Source organism: Phoenix dactylifera, chromosome 8, assembly GCF_009389715.1.
Source record: "Phoenix dactylifera cultivar Barhee BC4 chromosome 8, palm_55x_up_171113_PBpolish2nd_filt_p, whole genome shotgun sequence".
Classification (NCBI taxonomy): Eukaryota; Viridiplantae; Streptophyta; class Magnoliopsida; order Arecales; family Arecaceae; genus Phoenix; species Phoenix dactylifera.
Window position 1 is genome coordinate 5,801,266 of NC_052399.1, and position 6,000 is coordinate 5,807,265.

Sequence of the window (6,000 nt, forward strand, 5' to 3'; positions counted from 1 at the left end):
TTATAAAATAAAATGTATTAAAATAGACTAACCAGATGAGACATTCATATATTGCCAACTTGCATGAGCCCCCCGTGATACATGTTACGTGCAAATCAGCAATGGATTTCAAGGTTGGGGCTGCATAAAATTCTTGCAGCTAGGGTTGCAGAGGTTTTGCAGCCAAAGGGAAAGGGGGCAACCACCCCAAAAGTTGTGGAACTTAAAGGAAAATTCTTGCACGAATTCACTATTGGATCACCCCATGCACAGATCTCAAGCACTATGAACTCCATCATTTGTGCACTTGCATAGATCCCAATGCGACTGGTAGATGATCTAATAGTAGATTAGTGTGAAGGAAGGTGAAATCTTCTTTCATGCAAACGATACAACCACGATCCATGGACATTGAAGAAGTAAATAAGGAACATAGAAAAAGATTCTAAATAAAGAATCTCCTAGAAACCAGATTGAGGATATAAGATACAAGTGCCAATGCTCGTTGGTAGAATTTTTAGCTTCTTGTTACTCAATCATGAGTATTTAAATATGGTAAAATAATCTAGAGATCTACACTAACTAACAAAAAAAACTAATTTAGGTTCTCCCCTCTCCTCCAAAGTGAGCAAATAGACAACTAAAAGAAAATAGATGAATATTGACTGGATATATCCTTCATACTTGTTTTTGTTTTTTACTTAAAATTTGCATTTACATTTTTAATTCATCACTTTATTTGTTTTTACCAGAATTGGCTTTATTTTTGTTAATCTTTTCATTTCGAGCCAATTGTTCCTTTCCTATTTCTTAATGTATCGAATTGATGAGTATTTGCCCATTTATGTTTTTCCTTTTATTTAGAATTCTCAAAATTACTAATATCTTTTATGCACATATTCTTGCCATCTTATATTACCAAAAAAGTGGTCCTAGCGTATAAGGCTTTTGCCATTATAAGATCTAGATAGGGTCCGATGTATACTTGTCATCTTAGATTCTATTATTTATTTACTTAAAAAAATCATGCCCTATCAATAAAAAATTTGACTAGCATCATTGGTTTTGAACTACTTATTTTAACTTAGGAAATTACTACGGATCTGATATATTTCAAGGTTTATTTATATATTAAATGTTTATTGGTTGCCCCCCACCCCCCCCCCCCGATGAAGATCCTATCTCTGACGTTGTGGTGAAGTGCATAGGTGGTCGAAATCAAGTGCACTTATAATTTTATCAACACCACTCCAAGAGTCAGATTTTCCCCCCCATAATTATGATTTGTTAAATATTAATGTTGATTTCTAGATGCACCTCAATGATCATGGAACTTTAGTTACTTATTGCTACTATCATTTCACACTTAAAAAAGTCACTTATTAGCACCAACATTAATCTAAAATCTAGTGAGAAGGACCTCATACAAAAACAGGATGATATGATGGGCATATGTGCAAATAATGATTTTATAGAAGTACAAATGTAATAAGGATTCAACTGGAAAGAAGAAATGAAATTACTCAATTGGCTCTACTCGAACCTCTTAAAAAGAATAAAAGAAAATAGGAGAATGTTTTGAAAGTAGGGTTTAGATCTTTTCTTTCATTAATGATGATAAAACTATTATATGGATCCTCTATTTATACTAGATCGGATTCCTCTCCTAGTTAGAGCCAACATTTTTAAAATAAAAAATATTTGGAATTTGATAGAAGATAGATCTTGATCTTACATTAACTTTGAATCGTACTGTATTGCTAAACTCCTTTCAGATTGGAATTTATGGCTTCAAAAGGTTTGGGTTCGAGATTGAATCCTAACTAGATCTTGTTCCCGAATCTTGTCTAGACGTATGCAAGATAGCTAATTTGGTATGCAGGGGTCAAGTGTTCCTCCTTGATCAAAAAGCATATATTTACATGGGTATATATGTACAACCCTAATTGAAAAATATCATAAATATAATCACTTATAATTATAAATTATATTATTCTAGTATTTACTTATTTTGCATCATATTGGTTATTTCATTAAATATACGTTATGAAGTTTACTATGACCACTGGACTGAAAGATCATCAGTGGAAACTCTTTTTAAACAGAGTTAAGGGGAGGGAAACCACTGCTAGCCATGATTCTACCATGCACAGACAAATTTTTCCTTCTTTGTTCTTTCCTCTTTCTCTTTAATGGTTGCAAGAGGAGTGAGGAGAGGCTTTCTCATTTGTCCATGCTACCTTCCCCTCTAATGATGGGGAGCAACATGATATATCTAGCACTGGAGCTCCCCTTGTGATTATTGATCTATTGAGATCTTTGTGGCTCGATTTTGCCTCTATCTTTGCCGCTCTATCTCTGCCTCATCTCCTTCCTTGATGGGCTTCCCAAGTGAGCCAATCAGATCTAGCTCGAGCTAGCTTGAATTGAAAATAAGTTGAACTTTCCCACCTTGTGTTGAGCTTGAGACGTTCTACTTGGTTATCAAGTTGATCTCAAGCTAGCTCAATCTCACTCAAGTTTGGCTTGTTTATATCCCTAGCTATGGGTAAATCGGCATCCAAAAAATTGAGGTTAAGAGTTCGATATATACATGCCTTTAAATAAGCGATAATGAAAAGTGGATTTCTTGTCTATTTTTCTGAGAAAAAAGATAATGCAAATATCACCAAGTGATGGTATTTGTTTTCCCACATTGGATTACCAAATAGACATAATTTGAAATTATTATTATTTTGATGGAAATATCCTCTCTTTATTATATTAATATTATATTCATAATATTGTATAAATAATATTAATTATATTAATATTATATCAATATATTATAAATATATTAATATATTTATTAACAATAGTTATAAATAATAATATATTTAATATATTAATATATTTATCTATAAATATAATTATTAATAAAAAAAATAAAGAAATATTTATTAACTTATGTAAATATATTTAAAAATTTGAAATAGCTAATATTGTTTATATAAGTGAGCTATAAACAGTCAACAAATGGGTTGAGAAAAAAGTATTATTACTTAAATTGTTTATTCAAGAGTATTATTAGAATTTGATAATATTTTAATAGAAGATTATAACCTCTAATTCTTTTTGGAATGCCATTTTTAGAATAATTATTCCGTACATAATAAAATTTATTTTTCTCCACAATTATTATTTTAGATAAATTATTTTTAAAAATTATCAGATTTTTCTATAATCTGACATCCTAACCAAACGAACCACAGAGAGACCTCTATAATGCATCACATTAGCCGGTATTTTATAGTTTGCCGCATAAAGAAGCACGACTCTCGAAGCATGACAATGAGAAGCTAGACGGGGCTAACGCCTTCTCCGTTAGTTCGGTGACAGAGTCGCTCCGGTACTTTCGCCGCCTCCTCTCCTCCCTCCATATTCTAGGTAATGTCCGGCCAAAGCTCTTGCCTCCTTTGGCCGTCGACAGTTGGTTCCAGCAATAGAGACCCCACCACTCTTTCGTTCGAGCAGCGAAATCCAACCTAAGACCGCACCTCTCGTCTCTGGCCTCCTCTCTCCCTCCCATACCCCTTGGTTGTCTCCGGCCAAAACCGCGCCACCTCCAGCCGCCTCCGGCATCGCTATCCGGTCGCTCGCTCGAGGAGTCCATGAGGGAATTTGCGTGGGTGGTGCAGTGGGAAGCGACGAGGCGGCGGAGGAGGATTGAATGTCTTTGAGAAGCGGCCGGAGGGGAGAGTATCGGTGGTGCAGGGATGGGTCCCACGAAGGTGGGGTGGTTCATGACCCGCCGCTTCTGAAATCGATCTATCGGGCATTCCCATCCATGGTAACGTGGCCGCAGTTCCATGATTATGGTGGACATGTTGGCGGCTCGACTGAGGATGCCAGAGGGACTGTGCCGGAAAAGGTTGGAGGAGAAGGAGGGAGGAGAAAGGTGCTTGTTAGGCGGTGATGGAAGGACGTTGGGCGGCGGTAGGGAGGAGGTGGAGGCTGTAATAACCCGGTTCTTTTGGGCCCGTGGGCCGGCACGGAGTGGCCAGGCCCAGCCCGACCCCAACTAGAATTGACCTGTGGGCTTATGGACCAGCCCGAATAGGCCAGGTTCGAAGTCGACCTATCCTCGATTTGTCTCCGGAAAGGGCCGCCGGAACCTCGCCGGACCGAGGTGAGAGCTCTTCGCCTTCTTCTCTTACTTTTTCTGATTTTAGAGTTGTTGCTACATTGATTTGAGCCGGCAAATCGTTCGAATTTGATCTGAAACAGGGGTGCTTTATTTTGGCTTCCTCTTTCGGGTTTCGCCTCCGCTGGCTGCCGAATAGCCCGAGTTGTGCCAGCCCTACAGACCTCTATGATCATGCAGCTACGGGTTACGGAGTTAGCCATGGTCCATGTCGAGTTTGATCGGTTCTTTGACAATCTTCTGCTTCTTCCCTTCTTCGCGTTGGTCGACCACTGTTGTTGGTGGTGCTACAGCTAAAGGCCGACTACCTTGGGCAGCCACTCCCCTTGATCCAAGAAGAAGAGGGTGAGATCGGGCTCCCCCTATTTGGAGAAAGAAGAAGAGAGTCTTCTCTCTCTTCTTTGTCTCTCCTCTCTCCTCTCTCCTTCACTCTTCTCTCTCTCTCTCTCTCTATTTCTCTTTCTTTGTTTCTCTCTATCTTTGCATGATTCTATGGTCCTAGCAGGAGAGTCCCAGTGTTCTCATTGTAGGCTCAGGTTGACCCCAGTAGAGAATTCTGGACTAGCCACCTGTCGCGCTAGCCTTACCTTGACCATCACTGAGCACCATTAGACTCTATTATCATGAATTTCTGTTGTGTTACCTATATCGTGGTCTAATTCTTGTTTCATAATTTAACTGGCTTGATTTGCCAGAGTGGACCGACCTGGATTGTCGGACGCTGCTACTCAGTCGACTTTGTCCATTCTGCACCCGACTGTTGTCAGCTACTATTTGGACCCATAATTGATAACCCCTAATCTATTCTCTTGATTTGATATATGTTTCTTGATCAGATGGATTGAGTTATATTGCGCTGATCGATTCAAACAATTGTGCATTGTCATCTAACTAGCCTCATATATCTTCCTAAACGAATCTATTTCATAGTCAAGCTCTAGTTTTGTTTGGGGCTATAGCCATTCAGATAGAAAGAAGCCCAACGAGATCTTATACTCTAGTTTCTCTCTCTTCCTGTTTCATTCTTTTGGTATTTTCTAGCTTAATCTATGAGGACCCGTGCGGGCGTGCGTTTAGTCTTACATTGATTATTCGCTGGGTAGATCTTGGGTACTTATACAGAATCAAGAAACCCAAATAATACATTCCGGCTAGCCATTTTGGGTGAGGTCCTGGGTTGTTACAAATGGTATCAAAGTAGACCTGACCCATAATCTATATAAACAAGGGGACACGAGCCGATCGTTGTGTTTGTGATTAGGTTTAAATGAATTTGAACCCTTAGCCTGACGAGGATATCGGGGACACTGCAACACAGATCTATTGAGGTTGACTATGAGCCAATTATGGTGATTGTGATTAGATTTAAATGGATTTGAATCCTTAACTTGACGAGGACATCAAGATTTAAATGGGGGAAGTATGTGAGGACCTGTGCGGGCATGTGTTTAGTCTTACATTGGTTATTCACTGGGTAGATCTTGGATACTTATACAGGATCAAGGAACTCAAATAATACCTTCCGGCTAGCCATTTTGGGTGAGGTCTTAGGTTGTTATATAATCTGAGGAAATTTTGGTTAAAGGAACTCGGAGGCTAGTCCTAGATTACTACGTGATGGTGGACCCTTTAGTGGACATGTAGAGAGTTCTGGATTGTCGGATACTTTGGATAATTTTTTATATTGATTTGGTTCTATAGGAGAACAATCTTTTGGACAAGAGGACATTGAGCAGGGTTCTATGCACCTCGGTTCGTAGATCGCAGTGTGACAAGTGATTAGTTTGTCTAGATTGTCAGCAAAGAGGTAAGAATCCTTGTACACTGATATGAATGAT